Source organism: Puma concolor, chromosome A1 (genome assembly GCF_028749965.1).
Source record: "Puma concolor isolate L17-30 chromosome A1, mPumCon1.1.hap2, whole genome shotgun sequence".
NCBI lineage: Eukaryota > Metazoa > Chordata > Mammalia > Carnivora > Felidae > Puma > Puma concolor.
Window position 1 is genome coordinate 37937653 of NC_141667.1, and position 23270 is coordinate 37960922.

Genomic DNA, 23270 nt, shown 5'->3' on the forward strand with positions numbered 1-23270 from the left:
AATAGCTCTTTAAAAAATTTTTTTTGATGTTTATTCATTTTTGAGAAAAAGAGAGAGCATGAGTGGGAGAGGGGCAGAGAGAGAGGAAGACACAGAATATGAAGTAGGCTCCAGGCTCTGAGCTGTCAGCACAGAGCCAGATGTGGGGTCCGAACCCACGAACCTCAAGATCATGACCTGAGCCGAAGTCAGACACTTAACCAACTGAGCCACCCAGGTGCCCTTGTGTCTTCTTGATAAAAAAACAAGAGACATATTATTGAATAAATAGAAAATGCTTTGAAAACCATGGAGAAAGCTTATATATTTTTTTAATCTTTAAAGTATGACAACAGGACTTTGGACAGAGAATATTGTTAGTATTTTGGTTGTTTGTTGTAGACTTTAAGAAAAATCATATTAAAATGTGTATCCTTTTCCCTCTCAGAAGTTAAGTAGTTTAAAGATAAAGAGGGAAATTATGAAAATAAATACTTTCACAGCTTCTCCAGAGAAATAAAACCCCTTGGAAACCAAACATGCAAGTACATCCTCAGAAATGATTTTCATCACAAGTCAGAGTCTGCTATAGATCAGTTTCATATGCCAGCACCTGAACTTTTAAGAGACTTAACCTGTAGTGTCTTAATTTTTTGTTTAAGTTTCTTTATTTTGAGAGAGAGAGAGAGAGAGAGAGAGAGAGCGAGTGCGCGTGCACATGTGAGTAGGGGAGGGGCAGAAAGAGAGAGGGAGAGAGAGTCCCAAGCAGGCTCTGTGCTGTCAGTGTAGAGCCCTACCTGGGGCTCAGTCCCATGAAACAGGACATCATGACTAGAGCCGAAGTCAGACACTTAACCAACGGAGCCACCCAGGCGCCCCCTGTAGTGTCTTCTCAGGTATAAGTGTTACAAACTATAAAATCATCAGGCACGTTACTTGAAAATATTTGACATATTTCTATCCTTTTTATGAATCCCATCAACAGAAATGTATTATCATTAATGGAGTACCTCTCAAAAGGAACATGTTTAGGAAATCTTCCTTTTATTGCTCCAAAAGTGTACTTTGCATTGCTTACATTATGAGAGACATTAAGCTAACTCAGGCAGTTGTTTTGCATTCAGTAGGGATCTAGGCCATGTGTCAAGGGAAGTTACGTGTTTTGGGCCCCCTTACCCCTCTTGTTTTCAGTTCCTCAGGCTCCAAAGTCTTCACATGGCAATTTGGCTGCAATTAACAAAAAGCCCATAATACCATTGGCTTACATGAGAAGTTTTTTTTTTCCTTCTCACGTAGGTCTTTCAGGGATGGTCTGCTCTGGGACTCAGGCCCTTCCGGCTCGCCCCTTCCTTATGGCGCAAGGTAGTACCCCTGTTCCTGACAACAGGGAAAAATGGAGAAAGACAGCAGCAAAGGTACATATACCAGCTGCCTCTTACAGGAGGGTCCCAGAACCCGTTACCAGATACTTTTGTGTATACCATATTGACCAGAACGTGATCATATCATAATTCCTGGTTCCGGGAGAAACTGGAGGACAGGGTCTTGATTTGGGGCAGGCATGTTCCAAAGCTACGCATCAGATTTCTATAGAAAAGGGTCTGAATAAATATTGGGGCCAAAAAGCAGTATCTGGCACACGCTGACACACCAAGGTCTGTATTTCCATGAAATAGACCATGCTTTTGAGATCATCTTTCCTTTTTCCCTTCCCCTCACCCTTGCTCTTTGACATGGATCTTTGGTATTGAGAAAATGGCTTCCCTTCCTCCTAGCCGAGCTGTGCTAGGGTGCAACTCTTACTGGGCAGAGTCCGGGCTAGATCATGCCTCTCTAGGGAGCCCTTAGCCTGGAGCCCTTTTGCTGCACACAGTTTGCACAGCGGTACATGGCCGTCCTGTTTCCTTGCTCTAACATCTCTTCTGTGTCCTCAGCGTCTTGTGGGGAGAAGAGCGGTGTAATGATCTAATAAAGCGATTCACCTGAGGTAAACATAATTGGTGTTTTACCGTCTGCAGGGGTTATATATGAAATATTTTTGATTTGGAAAAAAACTCTTCCTGTCCTTTAATATCCCTGTGTCCAAAACTTTTCAGTAGCGATTTTCCTGCTCTTAAGAGAAGTCTGTCTCTTTTGTTAGCAGCAGTGGGTGCCTCCCGTGTTTCAGAAAACATGCCATTTACACACCAGTGGGGGCAGGAGGCTAAACCTGTGTGTGTGTGTGTGTGGTAGAGGTAGTCTTGGCTTTTGTGAAGCAGTCATACCCTGATAGATGATTTCTTGAAATATGAAAATTGGCCAGCTGTTTAAGAAGCATTAAGCTAATTGTGGCTTGTGTTACAGTCCTTGCATTCAGTAATTTATCTCAGAGTGTGTCTGAGAAATGACGTTTTGCTCCCCCAAGGAATCTCTATGCCCAATGTGAGGTTTGATCCCGAGATCAAGAGTCACATGTTCTACCGACTGAGCCAGCTAGGCACCCCCAGAACTGACATTCTTGAGAGACCATTCAGTTCACTGAATCCTCCCATTTTCCCTGAAATCCTGAAGTCAAGTACCTGTGACTTCTTAACTAGTTGTATTGTTCTGTGCCTTCCTTTGTCTGTGGTTAATTAGTTCAGACAGGGAGGAGTATAGTGGAAATAGCCTGTACTAATAGGGGGATGAGATGGATACTATCTCGTGGCTGAATCTTTCCCCTTCTTTGGTAACTTTGTAGATGTTTTTTGAACACAATAGGGTCTTAGCCAGAAGGGGTGAGTGAATTCATAGAAACGTCTTGTCCTTAATGAAAAGAAAAGTTCTTCCTGGTTGATAAGAAACCACGCTTTGTATGCAACATGTAGCGATTAAATAAAAGTGCTAAAGCTGGATTCTGATTTTTCTGCCTTTCTTTTCCAAGCAGTTCTTGTAACATACGCTTTCCTTTTTTATGTTATTTCATGTTTTCTGTTTATCTGTATCATGCTCTAAAACTTTTGTAGCTTTGTAATAGTATTAAGGAACGTGACTAAGTAGATGAATCAGCTTTTATTTTTCACGTCCAAGCTGTTTCCTTTTTCATTGTGCCCAATTAAAATATGTTAACAGTTTTCATAATGAATGTTTCAGTGTAATATTTGAGGAGGAAGGACAGCTGGACTGAACAGATTTCATGAAAGTTTTAGGGATTACTGAAATCTTGAAAATTACAGGCATACCTTAAAAAAATTAAAATGACAGGCATACTTTGTTTTATGGTGCTTTGCAGATATTTCATTTTTTGCAAATTGAAGGTTTGTGGCAAGTTGGTGTTGACCAAGTCGATCGGCACCAGTTTTCCAACAGCATTTGCTCACTTTGTGTCTCTCTGTCACATTTTGGTAATTGTTGCAGTGTTTCAGACTTTTCCAGCATTATTATATTTGTTACGGTGATCTGTGATTGGTGATCTTTGATGCTGTTATTGTAATTATTTTGGGGAGCCCTGAACTGCGCCCATATAAGAGGACGAACTTTATGATAAATGTGTGTGTTCTGAGTGCTCCACGGACTGACTCTTCCCCATCTCTCTTCCTCTCCTCGGGTCTCCCTATTCTCTGAGACTCAGCAATATTGAAATTAGGCCAGTTAATAACCCTGCAATGGCCTCTAAATGATTAAGTGAAAGGAAGAGTCACATGTCTCTCACTTTAAATCAAAAGCTGAAAATTATTATTAAGCTTGGCGAGAAAGGCACATTGAAAGCCGAGATAGGTCAAAAGCTAGGCCTGCTTCTTGCAATGATTAGCCAGGTTGTAAATGCAAAGGAAAGGTTCCTAAAGGAAATTAAAAGTGCTACTCCAGCGAACACACAAATGATAAGAAAGCAAAACAGCTTTATTGCTGATGTAGAGAAAGTTTGAGTGGTCTGGATAGAGGATCAAACCAGCCACAGCATTCCCTTGAGCCAAAGCCTATACGCAGCAAGGACCTGACTCTCGTCAGTTCCGTGAAGGCTGGGGAGGGTGAGGGAGCTGCAGAAGAAAAGTTTGAAGTTAGCACAGGCTGGTTCATGAGACTTAAGGAAAGAAGCTGTCTTCCTAACATAAAAGTGAAGGGTGAATGAAGCACCAAGTGCTGATGTGGAAGCTACAGTAGGTCACCCAGAACATCTAGCTAAGATAATGAAGGTGGCCACACTGTATGACAGATTTTCAGTGTAGATGAAACAGCCTCATACTGGAAGAAGATGCCATTAGGACTTTCATAGCTGAACGGGAGAAGTCAATGCCTGGATTCAAAGCTTCAAAGGACCAGCTGACCCTCTTGGTAGGGGATTAATGCAGCTGGTGACTCTAAGTTGAAGCCAGTGCTCTTTTACCATTCTGAAAATCCTAGGGTCCTAAGGAATTAGGCTAAATTTACTCTGCCTGTGCTGTATACATGGAACAACAAAGCCCAGATGACTGCACATCTGTTTATAACACAGTTTACTGAATAATTTAAGCCCACTGTTGAGACCTCAGGAAAAAAGACTTCTTTCAAAATATGACTGCTCATTGACAAGGCACCTGGTCACCCAAGAGCTCTGATGGAGGCGTACAATAAGATTAATGTCGTTTTCATGCCTGCTAACACAGCATCCATTCTGCAGGAGTAATTTCAACTTTCAAGTCTTCTTATTTAAGAAATACATTTCGTAAAGCTTTAGCTGCCATAAATAGTGATTTCTCTGATGAATCCGGGCAAAGGAGATTGAAAACCTTCTGGAAAGGTTTCATCATTGTAGATGGCTTTTAAAAACATTCCTGATTCAAGGGAAGAGGTCAGAGTATCTGCATTCATAGGATTGTGGAAGTTCCAGCCCTCGTGGATGACGGTGAGGGGTTCGGGACTTCAGTGGAGGAAGTCACTGCAGGTGTGGTGGAAATGGTAAGAGAACTAGAAGGAGAAGTGGAGCCTGAACATGTGACTGAGTTGCTGCAACCTCATGACAGAACTTGAATGGGTGAGTTGCTGGTTCTCCTGAATGAGCAAACAAAGTGGTTTCCTGAGATGGAATCTGTTCCTGGTGAAATGCCGCAAAGACTGTTGAAATGACAGCAGAGGATTTAGCGTATTACACAAACTGAGTTGATAAATCAGTGGCACCGTTTGAGAGGACTGATTCCAATTTTGAAAGAAGTTCTCCTGTTGGTAGAATGCTATCAAACGGCATCTCATCTACAGAGAACTCATTAGTGAAAGGAGGACTCAATCATCATGGCAAACTCTTGGTTGTCTTATTTTAAGAAATTGCCACAGCCACCCCGGCCTTCGACACCCCCCACCCTGATCTGTCAGCAGCCATCAACATCGAGGCAAGACCCTCCATCAGCAAAAGATTTCCACTGGCTGAAAGCTCAGATGATGGCCAGTGCTTTTTGACAACAAAGTTTTTTTTGTTTTTTGTTTTTTTTTTTTTTATTTTATTTTTTTTGAGACACAGAGAGACAGAGCATGAACGGGGGAGGGTCAGAGAGAGGGAGACACAGAATCTGAAACAGGCTCCAGGCTCTGAGCTGTCAGCACAGAGCCCGACGCGGGGCTCGAACTCACGGATCGCGAGATCATGACCTGAGCCGAGGTCGGCCGCTTAACCGACTGAGCCACCCAGGTGCCCCAACAAAGTATTTTTTTTAATTAAGGTGTGTACATTGTTCTTTCAGACGTGATGCTTTTGCACCCTTACTAGGCTACCATGTAGTGTAAATACAGCTTTATGCACTGGGAAACAAAAATTCGTGATTTGACTGGCTTTACTGCAGTACTTGCTTTCGTGCAGTAGTCTGGGCCTGAACATGCAGTGTCTCCAAGGTATGCCTTTGTGGGTATTTGTTTTCCTCTGCCATTAATTTCTAATTAAAGGCATTGGAAAACTGGAGTTCTAAGTAATTAAATCTTACAATAAGCCCAGTGTATTAACGATGTTAAAGGATGCTGTGGTACAGACTTCTGTGTGATCACCAAATTCCTTTCTTCCTGGCCACACGGTGAGACTACATTTTTCCGCCTCCCTGGCAGTTAGCTGTGATCATACACTTGAGTTCCAGAGAATGGAGTGTGGATGGAAATGATGTAGGTCCCTCCAAGGCTTTGCCCATGAAACTTTTCGTCATGACTTCCATGTTTTGTTTCTTGCATGTGGATTGAATGCGGTGGAATATGAAGCCTTTGCAGATTGTGGGGCACAATAGTTTAATGAGCCTGGGGTCCTCATTGACTGTGTGGCGCAGAATCTCCTGCTCTTCTCCATATACTGTGATATGGATGAGAAGTCAACAGCTATTGTGTTCAGCTACCGAAATTTGGTGTAAGAATTGATATCAAAAGGTATATGCTTTTCAGCCCTCTTGGGACCTTGGAATCCAGCTGTGTCTTCTGGAGGAAATAGGATTTAGTGAACACAGGACATTGCCTCTCTCAGAGAGAATTTGCCCGAATTTTCAGATACGGATGTTTTGTGTATTTAAAGGTTCTACACATCTCATGTTATCCCAGACCTTTCCTAACCCTGAAGAGTAATGTGAGTTGTGTACTCACTAGAAGTGTTTGGGACGGTCCAGCATCAAGGAGGCATCTCATTTCACTTTAAGTCATGAATATTTCTGCAACAGATAATTAACCTTGGTAATTGTATTGTTTTATAGCCAGCTTACTGGAATGATCTGTAATGTGGCTTGGCAACAGTCAACAGCTATCAGATGTCATTTGAAATAATTTACTGATTAGAGATAACTTATTATTTCTTGCTCAGCCTTTTCACCGTGAATGTTAAAGTATATTTTTGCCTCTTAAATATGGTAATAGCTTTTACTTTGCATGCAAATATGGGCAATAAGCTAAAAATTCCCTTCCCTTATGAATCAACTTTCAGATGCCTGTAATGGATGATGATTTTTTTAATGTTATCATTTGGTTCTCAGATGCTTGTTTTAAAAATTTACTTCAGAGTCCTGAAGTGAAGTCCTGCATTAGGAAGCAATGGATAGATAGATACTAAATTTCTCCTTGTACTCTTGCCCAGGGGCTTTGAGTTCAGTGTATCCTCTACTAGGGATAGATTGTTCTGTCTCACTCCTTAGATTAAATGGTTGCCTGTTCAAGACCATGGTGATGATGCTAATCATGATGACGATGATGGTGATTTACCATTAATATGGGTTAAGTGTTTGGATAGCAAAGGCCAGGGGTCTGTCTTTTCAGAAAAAGGTGATGGTTTATTCTTGGCCGATTTGTATTTAATTTCATTTAGGTAGTTTAGGTTTGCATGAATACCGGGCTCTTGTGCTCATTCTATCACTTTCTTGCTATCTGGTATCAAATCAATCTGTTAACCTCTCTTTGCTTTCTTGTTCACTCAAACCTATAATGTGGAAAGTTACGAAGCCCTTTAAAGCTCTATGATGGTGTGATACATTGAATTTATGATTTACTTGTGGCAGGTAGTACCTTTATCCTTGGAGGGGGTAAATCCTACAATTAGAGGTAAGAATAAGTTCTTGAAGAAGGAAAAAAAGGGGCGCCTGGGTGGCTCAGTCGGTTAAGCGGCTGACTTCGGCTCAGGTCATGATGTCGCGGTCCGTGAGTTTGAACCCCGTGTCGGGCTCTGTGCTGACAGGTCAGAGCCTGGAGCCTGTTTCGGATTCTGTGTCTCCCCCTCTCTGTGACCCTCCCCCATTCATGCTCTGTCTCTCTCTGTCTCAAAAATAAATAAACGTTAAAAAAACTAAAAAAAAAAAAAAAAGAAGGAAAAAAAAACAAAAGAGAAAACTGAATGAGAAAAATAAAGGAAACATGAGAAAAAATATGCATTGTTGAAGAATATTTCCAGATTTCCCTAAACAGGTTTATTTCTATTCCTTATTAGATTAAAAAGCAAAACAAAACATGGGGCGCCTGGGTGGCTCATTCGGTTAAGTGTCCGACTTCAGCTCAGGTCGTGATCTCATGGCTCTTGAGTTGGAGCCCTGCATCGGGCTCTGTGCCGATAGCTCAGAACCTGGAGCCTGCTTCAGATTCTGTGTCTCCCTTTCTCTCTGCCCCTTTCCTGCTCACGTTCTGTCCCTTTCTCTCAAAAATAAATAAGCGTTAAAAAATTTTAAACAAAGCAAACCCTTCTTTTAGGAGGAAGGAAGGGAAATTTTTAAAAGATTTCAGAGGTTTAAGTCCTAGAGACATTGAAATATTTTAAAAAATATATTTGTGAGGAACTTAGTTCCCCTTTTAAATTTTAAGTAGAGGATTTCAGTTTCTCCAGAAGAACTTATCTCTTTGGGTCAATCTCCATATGCACAATGACAACCAATAAATATTCTTCAAGACCAAGTGTAAAAATTCTCCAAAATGTGATTGTCTATTCAGATCACATGCCTTTCCTTTCTGCTTTTGGAATGAACAAACAAATTTATACCACGGTGAAATTCTATTGTATGTGTGAAAATTGATTCTTTACTTTTACCTACCTTAATAAGCGCACAGATTGCTAACTTTTCAGTAGATGCATTTAAAATATATTATAGCTAATCAGATGTTAAAGTGAATTACAGCCAATCAAATGGGTTTTGTTGTTTTGTTCCCTTTTAAATGACACAGTACATGAGCCAGCACAGCCAAGGAAAAAAATTGGTTTAGTTATCCTTTACTGAAAACAGAAGTTGATTGATTCAGAAAAGAATTTGCAGCTACATGAATTGATATTGATGATTTGATATGTTAGGTGGGTAAGAATCACAGATGTGTCCATCAGAAATGACTGTCTATGATATGTAGTGAAATGTTAGATCATTATTCCCTCTTCTATTCATCTGCCTACAATTTAATCTTTTATGAATGGAAAATGGAATTAGGTGCTTTTTTTTTCTAAATTTTTTTTTGGTAAAAGCAATACATATTACAATTTTGGCTGTATATGATACTTTTATTTAAAATTTTCATTGTTATTGTAGGTAGAATGTCTGAAGCTCTTTGATTGGAATAGTAGCTTAATACCATTTAAATAAATGTATTTGCTCTTCATAAGGCATTTTACATCATTTATGTATGTGCATATTAGCTAGAGGTAAATGCCCACTAATGTCTAAAGTAAGAAAAACAATCAGTGAATTATTTACCTTATTTATACTTTCAACAAGATACTTACATATAGGTTCAAACAACAGTCTTACATTTGAGTCATCACTATCAATCTGGAAAAGTATTGGCCAACTCTTGCACCCTAATGGGAGCATGTGTTCAGTGAGGGCCTGTCTGTAAATTTCAAACGTAATTTCATGTGTTTACGGTTAATAATGGCTGTTAATTAAAACAAACTAGTGGTCTACATAACACAAATTAGGGAGTAATTTATTAATTCACTAAATGTTTTTTCCACAGCAGACATTTTCAATTGTTTACACGGCATACAGCGCTGGTCGTAAAACAAGGGTTTACAGCTAAGTCACGATAGCGGTAGAAGGTCGGTTAGGTCTTAAGCCAGTCTTTCTGATAGATGATCAGTATGTTCTATTCTATTGGTGGTTGTGTTTCAAAACAGCTCTGCTAATGTTGGCCTTATCAGTCTGCTTAGATAGTTTATATAACTTGGTGCATATATACATTCCTTCAAATTGAAGCACCCTTTAGAGCCTGAGTGGTTTCTGGTTATGCCACCTATTCCTATGGTGTTTCCATGCCTCTTTGGGGAAACCTGGAAGTTTGATTGCTTTACATGTGTTTATTTTACAGCTTACTATGTTGTTTCAAGTTGTCTCCCTCCCTACTTTTTTATTTAAAAATGTTCTTTTTGTGGTGTATCAGACAAGTCACTTTTTCTCTCAGTAGGACGTGGCATTGGGACTGTTTCAAAGCTTGAGCGTCCCTGTTTCCTCAACTACATAGTAATGGTGGATTCATGGCATCTTAAAAAATGATGTGATTGGGGCGCCTGGGTGGCGCAGTCGGTTAAGCGTCCGACTTCAACCAGGTCACGATCTCGTGGTCCCTGAGTTCGAGCCCCGCATCAGGCTCTGGGCTGATGGCTCAGAGCCTGGAGCCTGTTTCCGATTCTGTGTCTCCCTCTCTCTCTGCCCCTCCCCCGTTCATGCTCTGTCTCTCTCTGTCCCAAAAATAAATAAACGTTAAAAAAAAAAAAATTAAAAAAAAAATGATGTGATTATGTGTGATTATGTGTGTTACTTAAAAAGTGTTCAATAAAAATCTGTTGAATAACGTATGCAGAAACTTTCATTAGCTATCTTCCAAGCTTTATTCTTTTTTTTTTCATTTTATAAATACGTTTGTACTGATAGGAGTACCTCAGATTTGATTTCAAAATCTGAGAGGGGAGGCTGTTTCTTCTCATTTAACCACATTGATTAGCATCACCAACCACTGTAAAGCATGTTGTATATTGCCAATGCTTTCTCAATTAAAAATTCCCTTGGGAACAAAGCACCATTTAATAAAGTTGGCATAGGCTCAGAGATGATTCAGAAAGTTCCTTTTCCTAGTGCGGGAAAACTCACAAGGGAGCTGCTTTGTATGCTGGTCTCATTTAGACTTGCTGGCTCCTGAATACTCTCTCAGAAGGGCAAGACCACCAAGGATTGTACAGACAAGTCATGTGGAAGCCTGAGAGGCACAGCTCAGGGCTTGTCACTGTGGATCATCTTTGTCCCCTTGCTGTAGACCTTTCTCAAAGGGCAGATGCTAGGCACCTCTGTTTGCCCAAAAGGGCAAGACTTCTTTATCTGGAGGGGAAGGGCAGAAGTGTACTTGGGAGGGAATTCACATCTTAGAATAATACATCACTCTGTGTTTTATATTTCTTTTTGTGGAAATAAACAAAAGAGTGGTCATTAGAAACTACTCTTCCATATAAAGATAAGGCATTCCCATGTTATATGGTAAGGATGACATTTATAGTCATAAATCAAAATAATCTGGGATTTCTCAGGGCCTTTTAAGTTGGTAAGAAAACCACAGCCACGTTCTTTGTACTCGTGTTTTGTGACAGAGGATCGCACTGATAGCAGTTTTGGTAATCATTTTGTCCTTAGCTCCTTATCAGCTGGGCTGTAGTATTTTTATGACCACCTCCCCTTCTTTTAATACACATCTGAGCTACTTCGTTGTACAAAGAGCTGTAGGCACATTTGGACATGTTGTGAGTCAGCCATGGCTCTTGTGTGCCAATACTCCCTTCTGTTGGAGAATGCCCAGTGCCCAGGCCTACGGCTCCTGTTTCCCATGGGGTTTGGCTTCCTCTGGAAAAGATGGACACTGATCCCCTCAAGCTGTATCCCTCTTTTCATGGCCTTTTGTGTGTGCATACTGTGCTTTGATCAAACTTGTGGCAGGTGTTTTGGTCAAATTTATGGCTATATATATATATATATATATATATATATACACACACACACACACATATATATGTATATATATATATTTAATGATTATTTATTTTTGAGAGAGCGCTACTGGGGGAGAGCCAGAGAGGGGGACAGAGGATCCAAAGTGGACTTTGGGCTGACAGCAGACAGCCTGATGTGGGGCTTGAACTCAGGAACTGTGAGATCATGACCTGCGCCAAAGTCAGACGCTTAACCGACTGAGCCACCCAGGCGCCCCATTTTTTTAAGAATTTAAATACTTGAGGTAATCTACATGACTTGTAGGCTTGCTTTCCATTCTTCTCAACAGAATATGTTAAGGCAGATTATGATTTGCACCTTCCACTGTGCCACGGGCTACAGATACTGCAGATATCTAGAGGAGTAAAATATAATCTCTGCGCACGAGGAGGTCTGCATTCCACATTTAGTTGGGAAGCTATAAGGTTAAAAAATGAAAATCTTGAAGAATGGGATGGTGTGTTTTAACTCCTTCACCCTTTTCCTTTTACTCATTTACAGATTTCTATGGGAAACTTGGTGTCCCTGCACCAATGGCAAGTCACATGTCCTTGTTTTATGCTCCAGTTTATGGTGTCATCCTCCTTCAGAGCATTTGTCACGGCCGTAGTTTTCGTTCATTTGGGTGACGTTTTTACTGTATTTTCTTTGGCCAGCCTCAAAACTTCCTGAGTCCAGGGGCTCTGTCTTTTTAAAATTCAGCTGTGTTGGTACAGAGCGGGTCTTCAAGAATCATTCACTCCATAATTGGCTGAATGATTGCATGTGTTCTGATTATTAATGAATGGTGAGAACAAATTAATTGAATATAGTTTCTTCTTTTCAGTCTAAGTATGTCCTTTCTTTCAGGGGCTTAATATTTGCCATATTTATAAAACCTCTTGTGTGCTTTAAAAAAATTTTTTTTTTTTTTTTTTTGTTATCTACCTATTGAGAGAGAGTGTGCACATGTGCGCATGCGGTGGGGAAGGGCTCAGGAAGAGGGAGACAGAGAATCCCAAACAGACTCCATGAGGAGCCCAATGTGGGCTCGATCTCACAACCCTGAGATCAGGACCTGAGCTGAAATCAAGAATTGGATGCCTACTGACTGAGCCACCCAGTTGCCCCTAAAACCTCTGGTGTGCTTTTAAAAGTTCTCTTTTGTTTTGTAGCATTTTTAGTCACAGTAGAATAATCACTGTGAATTGTTTCCGCAGAGGCATGTTTGTAAGTGCTGGGGTGCGTTGAGATGGTGCGTGTTTGAGAAGGAACGTCTTGGGGAGTAGAGCTGGACAGACACGACCGTTGACAGCATTCATGAGTTCTGTGTAATTTTTCTGGGTGGAAATAACTAAAGCTAAAGTATTTTTCTTCCAATTCTAATGAATATTTCTAAGCCATTATCTTGTTTCTTCTATTAAATGAAAACATCAAGTTAAGTTGTATTGATATTTGCAATTTTAGACATCACACTGTGTCTAAGTGATGAATTGATGCTATTACAATTAGACTGACTTCAAAGAATGATCTGAATTTTGAGTTATCTATGAATCAGCTCATTAAAAAAGGTAAAAATGATTCTGTTGATCTTAACACTTTGAGTTCTGAAAAACATTTGTCATTTGATATGTTTATATAATCCTTAAATTGACATCATTTTCCTATTCTTTTTCCTTTCATATTCTGAGTGCAGTTTAATTGATGGCAATCTTACCACAAAAAACTTTAGCTTTTTTGTCAAACTATTTTTGTGTCAGGTTCTTGTTTTTGTAGGAATCACTTTCAAAATTAAGGTCCTGCGGTTTTCCTCAGTTCTTAAAAAAAACACACAGAGTTTTTTCTTTTATTCTGTGTTTTCTTTCTTTCTCTTTTTACTTTTCCTTCTTTCTCTCTTCTCTCTTTCTCTTTGTTGGTATCCACGTGAGACTTTCGGCTACTCCCCTCCCAGAATTAGTTGCCTTTCTTTTCCCAAGAATGCCTGATATAAAAATGTGTCTCAAAGAGCAAGTAAAACCAATACTTCAATGTCAAGGAAGTTGAATATTTTTTGAATTGATAACCTCTGCAGTAACATTTAAAATGTTTCATAACTTATAAAGTATGGTTTTTAGATCACTCAAAATGAAATTTTATACGGGATATTTTAGAGTTTTTCCATACCCTCTCATATTGGAGCTATCTATATGTGAACTTTGAAAAATATTTAATAGTGTGATGAGAGAAAGGGAAGATCTTCACTGATACAGAAAAAGGTAACCAAGAAGAGCTCATTTTTATTAAAATTGACCGAAGATTTAAAACTTTTTTTCTCATAAATATACTTAGGTATGTAGTAATTTTATGGCCCAGTCTTATGGTACATATGTAAGTGTGTAGTTGTTGAACAGCACTCCTCTTCTAAAGTGAAAATTTCGGGGTGCCTGGGTGGCTTAGTCAGTGAAGCATCCAACTTTGGCTCAGGTCATGATCTCACAGTTCATGAGTTCGAGCCCCACATTGGGCTTTCTGCTGTCAGCACAGGGCCAGCTGCGGGTCCTCTGTCTCCCTCTTTCTCTGCCCCTCCCCTGATCGTGTGCATGAGCTCTCTCTCTCAAAGAAGAAACATAAAAAAATTAAATTGAAAATTTCATTCATTAAAAAAAAAAACAAAATGACACACGTTTTTTGCTTTCATTGCTTTGTCAACTATTAACTAAGTAAAAGTAGTTTATTTAAAAAAAAATTTTTTTAATGTTTATTTATTTTTGAGACAGAGGGAGAGAGGGCACAAGTGGGGGAGGGGCAGAGAGAGAGGGAGACACAGAATCTGAAACAGGCTCCAGGCTCTGAGCTGTCAGCACAGAGCCTAATGCGGGGCTCGAACCCACGAACCGTGAGATCATGACCCGATCCGAAGTCGGCCGCTTAACCAACTGAGCCACCCAGGCGCCCCTAAGTAAAAGTGGTTTAAACAGTCACCTCATCATTAAAAGAACTTTCCTCTGATAGCTAATATCAGTTTGCAAAACTGATGCCAAATAGAATTAGACATGTCTCCACTCACAAAAGCTGTTTTGCTAAGGAAACAAAATATAGAGGAGAAATAACTTTCTTCACGTTTTGTTTTTTTTTTTTTTTTTTAATTTTTTTTTTTTCAACGTTTATTTATTTTTGGGACAGAGAGAGACAGAGCATGAGCGGGGGAGGGGCAGAGAGAGAGGGAGACACAGAATCGGAAGCAGGCTCCAGGCTCTGAGCCATCAGCCCAGAGCCCGACGCGGGGCTCGAACTCACGGACCGCGAGATCGTGACCTGGCTGAAGTCGGACACTTAACCGACTGCGCCACCCAGGCGCCCCTCTTCACGTTTTTAAATACATTTCATGATTGGTTTAAATTGGTTGAATTCTGACTAGGAGTAACAGCTAGTGTTCTGCTGCATATACATGTTAATAAATGTACTGCACAAGTTGTGGAAGTGGCAAAATTTAGTGGAAGGCCTGTAGATCAAAGGAGACCTAAGTTCTGGACCAGAACTTCCTGCTCTGTACCCAAAGACAAATTGATAGACTTCCCTGCACCTTGATTTCCTTACTATAAAATAAGAGGCGCAGATAGGATGGTCCATTTTTATTACTATAATTTTATGAGTGTTATGGGAATAAATTTTATTTCTCTTTGCAGTTCAGAAAAGTAACCCTGTTTGAATTATTTCTTTTCAGTTAGGTATGAATATCTCCTGCAGGCATCTTCCATCCAGCTCTTCCAGATTAGCTGCCTCACATGTTTTTCTTTCCTTTTCTTACCGATAAATTTGGACTCCCTCTTGACGCCGATGACAACTTCAGCATCCTTCTTGTCACCTTGCAGACTTTAAACATAAAAATACTCATTGGTTTTAAAAGGCAAAAAAAAAAAAAAAATGTATATATTAGGACTATTAAGCCTGGCCTTGAAACATTTCCTGTCTTTTATTAAATGTCTATTACCTGAAGAAGATTTATTTTAGGATGGAAAGTGGGAGAAGAAAGGAGCTAGACACATTTGAGAATGCAACTATGGTCATGCAAACATTTTAAGCCTTCTTAAAGGGAACACATGGAAATGTATTAACTAAGGTATTAAGAAGTGTTACTGCTTGTCTGATGCTAATTAAGGCAAGCATCTGGGTATGTTTCCTCTTCTTAAATTGAAGTATATTTTTAAAAAAAACATAAAACTTAGAGTCATCAGTACAGATTGTATAAGAATTTTAACTGGATTTTGTTTGGTCTTAGTTTCATCCTTTTTTTCTTTGTCAGTCTATGGAATTTTATAAATGTCAAACTATTTTTATTTCTTGAAAAGCTGATATGACAGAACTGAGTCTGTGTGCTGATTATTAACCAGCACTTTAGCTGATGTAATATTTATTCAGTGACAAAAATCATTGAGATATCTTTTGTTATAGCTTAAGTGACTTCCTTTGAAAACAACTCCATACATTTAGAATATGAATAATTTCTTTTGTTAATAATGATCGAAGGTGAAATATAATAGATGAAGAAGTAACTGGGATCACCTGAGTGGCTCGGTTGGTTAAGCCACCAACTCTTGTTTTTGGCTCAGGTGATGATCTCGTGGTTCTTGAGTTCGAGCCCCGTTTTGGGATATGTGCTGACAGCATGGAGTCTGCTTGGGATTCTCCCTCTCTCTCTGTCTCTCTGCCCCTTCTCTGCTTTCTCTCTCTCTCTCTCAAAATAAACAAACTTAAAAAAAAAGAGAAATAACTGCATAAACTTAAGCATATTAATTACAAGACAAGATTGTCATCTGTGGAGGAAAGGATGGATACCTGGTGGGCTTTTACTTACTTTGGGGCAGTAATGTTTCTCTGTTGCTTCTATTTTCAAAAATATTTTGAGGAAGGAAGATTAGATCTTGTTGCAAAATACTCTGAAGTTTCTTGCCATAGAGCTTACAAAGTCACAAGAGGAAAAAGTCAGAAAACTTAGCTCTGTCTCGGTTCCACATGGAAACGCATGAATCCTTATAAATTTATGTTTCTTCATCTGTAAAGTGAGGGTGTGCATTGGGCAATTAAAGACCTATATTCCTCTCTAATATTCTGTGAAATCAAGACATTATGTACATTGCCTCCCTCCCTCCCCCCCATTTCTAAAACCTTTTTCCTTTGGCCTTTAGAGAGTAAAATCAAAACAAAGTCTCTCCATTTTGAATTTCTTTTTTTCAATTGATTTCTCTTTTGTTCGTCTGTCCAAAGGAATGATCATGTTTGTCTGTTGGACTTGAGTCAAATGAAAATGTAAAGTAGGAAAATCATAGCGTTGTGCCTTTGCTTGCACAGGTCTGGCTTATGTAAATCCGAGAATTCTGGTAGAGTTCTTAAAATTTATTTATATGCTAAAGAAGATGTGCTTGTTGAACCCTGAATAAAGGATCACTAGACAGCTTTTTATTCTTTCCATTGTGAAGTTATTTTCATCTGGTCTTACTATGATGGGAAATGTTTGTTGTCTCCTACAGATATTTTTCTTTTCTTTTGTTTTTTGGATACAGTCATTAGGAAAGCGTAAAGTATAGGCTTCAATGCTTAGGTATTTAGGTATAGATTTCCTACTATAATCAGTTAGGTATTTGCTTAATTACAGAATGTGGCCTCATGAGTCATCCTTTTAGATATTAAAAGTTAAAATATGTGTGTGTGTGTACACACAATTTATTATCCAGAATTTTTGAATCCACAAGACTCTGAATATTGAAACAAAATTACTTTGTAAGTTTGGCCCATTAGTGGCAAACTGATCTGAACTGACACGATATTATTTATAGTGGGAATGTTCATGCGTTTCTCCAGATATAGTATTGTTTTTGATGATAAGGTGTAAAATGTGCACTCTGTTACCTTTCTAAAATATGCATAACTCTGAATTTCAAAATACACCTGGCCACTGGGGGTTCAGAGAAGAGACTGATCTTTGTCATCATTCTCAAGGGATTATTAGCATGCGAGCGTAAGAATATTGGTTTCCTATTGTTGCTGGCAGTGGAAATACAATACAGCAAATAGACAATAATTAAGTTCTTGCCCCTGGAAAAGGTTGGAACTAGAATCTGGAAAAATAAACTGCATACAATATGGGAGAGAATCTTAACAAACAGAAAACATACGATAGTACTTATCCATAAAGATTAGTACATAGTACTTACAATTTTTAAAACCAGTTTTGTGCTTGCTATAAATGCAAACAGGGTTTTATAAGATTTGCTAAACAGGGTTAAAAAGAAATTCTGAATAGAAACAGTTGATATGCAGACTGATATTTGCATGAAAACAAATTTAACAGATGCTTTGGAAACATTGGATATATTGTTGGGTAAATTGGCTTTGAGGGCGAAGTAGTGAAAAAATTTTTTTCTTTCAATGACAAATGCAAACAACATACAATAGTTTTTACTCAGCAGATAGTATCTTTTTTCTTTTTTGGTAACTGTGGAAATGAAACTGAATGATTCTCTCATAGTGATTTTTTTTTTTTTTTTATCTGTGACCTATGGTCATAGAAGACTGATTTAAAATGGACGAAAAACTTGCTCCTGACCTAACAGATGGTGTCTTGTACTCTCTGGTGGGCAACTTGACTTTTAAAAAAGACCTGAAAATTCAAATTGCTAATATCCATACGTTATGAAAATTATTTTCTTTTGCTTGAAAAAGTCTCTTTTAATAATTCATGATGAAGCAGTTTTTTAAAAAGCTTTTTTTTAAAATTTTTTTTTTTTAACGTTTATTTATTTTTGAGACAGAGAGAGACACAGCATGAATGGGGGAGGGGCAGAGAGAAAGGGAGACACAGAATTGGAAGCAGGCTCCAGGCTCTGAGCCATCAGCCCAGAGCCCGACGCAGGGCTCGAACTCGCGGACCGCGAGATCGTGACCTGAGCTGAAGTCGGACGCTTAACCGACTGAGCCACCCAGGGGCCCCTTAAAAAGCTTTTAAACGATTCTGTGACTGATTGACTTGAATGTAATATTTTATAATTAGTCAATATTTGAAAGATTATATTAAGCTTTAATAGTAGTATTTATGCTTAAATTTTAGTTGAACTGTATTCAGGGATAGAAATAATGGGGTGAAATAATTCAGAAAACAACTCATCATTTATTGACTCACAGCCTCACAATTTGTTATTTGTTACTCACAAAAAAAAGGTATTTTGTCAATATCTACTGTAGAATCTAATATCCTTACTATCATTTTCCATCACTTCTTACCATGTGAGGCTTCATTTTATTTTATTTTTTTAAGTTTTATTTAAGTAATCTCTACACCCAATGTTGAGGCTCGAACTCAGGACCCCAAAATCAAGATTCTCATGCTCTTCCCATTGAGCCTGCCAGGTGCCTGGAGGCTTTATTTTAATATTCAGCATGATAACTTGTTTTCCTACCAGATCGGGTGCCCTACAGTTCTCTACAGATCCGGTTCTCACACTTGTTTATCTTTTCTTTAAATCTATAGTCCTCTTCAATTTCTAGTATGTTCTCAAGTATTATACACTTAACCTCCAAAAGCCATCCTTAAATGGCCTTGTCCTATTTGGGGCATTTCCTTATTTTCCTCACACTCTGTACATTAACTGATTAACTATGCATTAACTCTTCTAATGAGGAAAATGAACTTCAGTGAACTTTGTTATGAAAAGTAATTTTGGAAGCATTCGGAAAGTTGTGAGGGAACCTGTCATATAATGGTATTAAATATAAAAAAGACAGATACAAGTGACACAGAGGCTTTTAACATTGAATTTTATCTTCCTTAAAGAAATTTTTTTTTAATGTTTATTTATTTTTGAGGGGGGGGGGTGCAGAGAGAGAGAAAGACGAGGATCCAAAGCAGGCTCTGGGCTGACAGCAGAGAGCCAGTGCAGGGCTCTATCTCACAAACCATGAGATCATGACCTGAGCTGAAGTACGAGGCTTAACCAACTGCACCATCCAGGCGCCCCATCTTCCTTTCTTTTTTAAATGGAGGTTTTATTTAAGATCCCATAAGGTGGGGCGCCTGGGTGGCGCAGTTGGTTAAGCGTCCGACTTCAGCCAGGTCACGATCTCGCGGTCCGTGAGTTCGAGCCCTGCGTCAGGCTCTGGGCTGATGGCTCGGAGCCTGGAGCCTGTTTCCGATTCTGTGTCTCCCTCTCTCTCTGCCCCTCCCCCGTTCATGCTTTGTCTCTCTCTGTCCCAAATAAATAAATAAACGTTGAAAAAAAAAAAAAAAAAGATCCCATAAGGATATATACGTTTTTTTTCAATTGGTATGTGTGAAATTCTTAAGAATTTATGAAGGATTTCTTTTTTTTTTAATTTTTTTAATGTTTATTTATTTTTGAGACAGAGAGGGACAGAGCATGAACGGGGGAGGGCCAGAGAGAGGGAGACACAGAATCCGAAGCAGGCTCCAGGCTCTGAGCTGTCAGCACAGAGCCCGACGCAGGGCTCGAACTCACAGACTGTGAAATCATGACCTGAGCCGAAGCCGGATGCTTAACCAACTGAGCCACCCAGGCACCCCTATCAAGGATTTCTTGAGGGTAGAGATGGGGGTTTGGAAATCTCATGACGGAAATTTTATCATTTTCCTTCTTACTGTCCCTCTGAAGGAAAAGAAAGAGTGAAGAGAAGAAAAGATCTTTGTGATGGTGCAGAAATAGAGTATCCAGTTCTCCATTTGCTTTGGACTATCACTGGATGATTATAACGATGATAATCATCTATAGTCAGCCTGTATGTGATAACAGAGGACACATGTACGTGAATTATTTGCTGAAAATTACATGATCATTTTAAAAAGTCACAATTTGTCAGTAGTATATTCACTGTTATATAAAATTAGGTAAAATTGATTTTTTTCTTATTTCATGTCCTTAGAAATGTGTAATTCTCAACCATATTGCAAATGTCCCCAGGATGCCTAGTATAAATTTCCATCTCGGATTGACTGAACAAAAACAGTTAATGCTCTGTCTCTCTTGTTCTCTCTCTTTGCTTTTCTCTGTAACCTGAGAAATTTCTTCATTGACTTAAATGAAGCTAAGAGGTTTACCTATTTTTAGAAACAGAGAAGTGACTTTTCCATGGGTGCTGGAGTTTTCCCGTTTTCTTCCGTGAAATTCATAGTGCCAAAATCAAGGACGCCTAGACACAGATTTAACCATGCATTGCCTAGAAAGGGAAGCTGAGACAGTGTGATATTTATGCCCACCCTAAATTCAGACTATAACAAGATTATGTATGAAGAAGCCAGTGTTAGACAAACCTATGTTCTAGAGCCTTAATATTATTAGTATCCCTATAATGTATTGCTATAACAGAAATTAATCATGAACAAAAAGGTTGGTTGTGACTGGAAGAACATTTTTATAAACCAGATTGATGGCTGCTTCTCTCATGTGGTAGTGCTATAATAGGATTCAGTGTACATTTGTTTGGTGCCTGGGGAACTATCTGAACAGAATATTTTCTGTAATTTATTTAAACATATTTGCATGGCCTGCAAATATTGAAATTTCAAGACCTTCAAGTACCCTTTATTGTTTGTTCAGATTTTATCATCAATGTTGCAAATACCAAGCGTCATATTTTCGCGATTTTTGAGCATGTTGAATTACAGATGAATGTCCTTGAACCCTCTGCATATAATGTATAAACACAGACAGTATGACTTCTTTGTTTTCACTTCACAACATGATACAGTATGATAAAATTCCATTACCGTGATTTGTTTAATGCAGACACATTATAGGCCAAATTATATCCCTTAAAATATTACATACGTAAAAAATCTTTTCCATGAGTGAGTGGCAAATGTTACTCATCTCTCATAAAATCCGGCTTATAAAGAGACTCAAGTTAATTGGATTTAGGTGGTTTATCTTTGGTACAACATACTCGTTACTCTACCATATTTTAAGAGTCATTCATTGTCCATGGCAAGGGAGCTATATGTATATTTATATATATACATATATATGTGTGTATATATTACCTATGTAATATGTATATGTACATATACAATTACATATGTAGTATGTATACATACATATACATATGTATATATAATATGTGTATATTATATATATACATACATATATATATATATATATATATATATATATATATATATATATATAAGAGGTACATCCTAAGAGTACCTCTTAGGATGCAATATGCATATATTGAGTATCAGGCTCACAACAGTGGATAAGACAGAGAAATTAGGTCTAGTAGGGGAAAGAAGCATTGATTTCATATTCACCCCAGTTATAGCTATGAAAAGTTTTAGAAGGGGTTCATCTAGGGCCCTATGACAGTGTCTAGTAAGGAGTCTTAAATCTTGCCTGCATCAGATTGGACAGAGTGGGGTGAAGTTGAGAGGAAGGGCTCTTGAAGGTAAAAATGTGAACTGCTCCCTGAAAGATGTGTAAGATCTAGCCAACAGATACAGAGTATTGCTCCCATTTTATTAATGAATGTACTTTTACTTGCATTGTGAAATATAATTTATAAATTAATTCTAGTAGTTTTCCTCTATAATTATACTTGATTACTGCTAGTAAAGTTTATTCCAGGAAAATTTGGAAGAAAAGAAAGCAGACGTCATCAGCAATAACAACCATCAGTGATCCAACAAACCTTCTCCCCAGAAAGCATACCCTAATACCCTTCTCCCCGCCTCAAAAGTCCTATACAACTCGGAATAGATGTATTAATAAAAGTATTTAAATCCAAGTTGTTTTTTTTTTTTTATCAAAAATGGGGTCACAGTATTATTAGATTGCAGTTTTACTTTTTCTAGGTTTTACTTTTAGTGGCTCCAGCACCTTTGTAAGAGACATACCATTATTTATTTAACCAGCCCCTACTTGTGAACCTTTTAGTTACCTTTAACTTTCTCACAATCCCAAAAACACTTGAAGCAAAGTCTACTCTATTTATAAACTTGGTTTGGTCAGCTTAATGCCTATATTAATATGAAGTAAAGAAGGCATTCATTTGTCAATACCAGAGCTTTTTTGTGTAAATTTGCATACTAAAGATGGCTCAAATGAGAACTGGGTACACACACATTTAACTTATTGAGATATATATTCTTTACTGAAAGAAAACTCACTTGTAATGCCATAAATGGGAGTAATTTGCATTATGATCAGTCTTTTACCGCTTAGCTTTTATCCCTGCAGGGTATGAAGATTGCTGAGTTAATCAGAAACCCCTTTAGAATCAGAATCTGCAGGGTCCACTGTAGAATGAATGCCCAGTGTGCCAGTGGAAAACATTCAGGATCTTTTATGCCCATTTTCAAGTTTTTGACAGTTTTCTTTAGAGTCTTCCTCCTGAGATCACAAGTAATTTACAAAGGTAATTCTTCATCCAAAAAAAAACCCCCAAAAACTGCAGCTAGAGTGTTAATTGGCCATAGAGGCCTCCTCTAGATTTGCAAATGTAGAACCATGAGCTGTGGAGGTGATAGAATTAATTTCTCTCCAGAAATTTTTATTATAAACCTTGGATTGGACTTTTAAAAGCCTCTATTATTTGCTTCTCTGAGGCTAGGAAGACAAAAGCAAGAAACTCTCTCCAAGAGATTTCATCTTTAGTACGTGTGTAACTGGGTGAATTTCCGTCTGGTTGAGGCTCCCAACATTTGCTAAGGTTCCTGTTCTGACTGACAGTGACCTTTCTTACCTTCTTCTAACTTCGGGAACCTATCTGCCAGCCAGGTGTGTTAGGCCAGTTGTCTTGGGGGAGATTTGTAAACTTAACCCTTGTTAAAAACTGAACCCTTGTCTTTCAGTAGTTGTCACTCCTGATTATGCGAAAATCATTTTCAAATATGATATTCTCGGGGTAGCTCTGGTTGCACAATTGATTTGTCCA

The 23270-nt window shown here is 38.6% G+C and overlaps 1 protein-coding gene and 1 long non-coding RNA gene across 2 annotated transcripts in view; both read left to right on the forward strand.

The window, feature by feature from the left end:
• Nucleotides 1-23270, forward strand: part of PARP8 (poly(ADP-ribose) polymerase family member 8) — a 183114-nt gene that overhangs the window by 62779 nt on the left and 97065 nt on the right. The window lies entirely within an intron of this gene.
• Nucleotides 19208-22121, forward strand: LOC147584109 (uncharacterized). The gene is made up of 2 exons (XR_015241145.1): nucleotides 19208-19389; nucleotides 19625-22121. It is a non-coding gene; the product is annotated as an uncharacterized LOC147584109 (long non-coding RNA).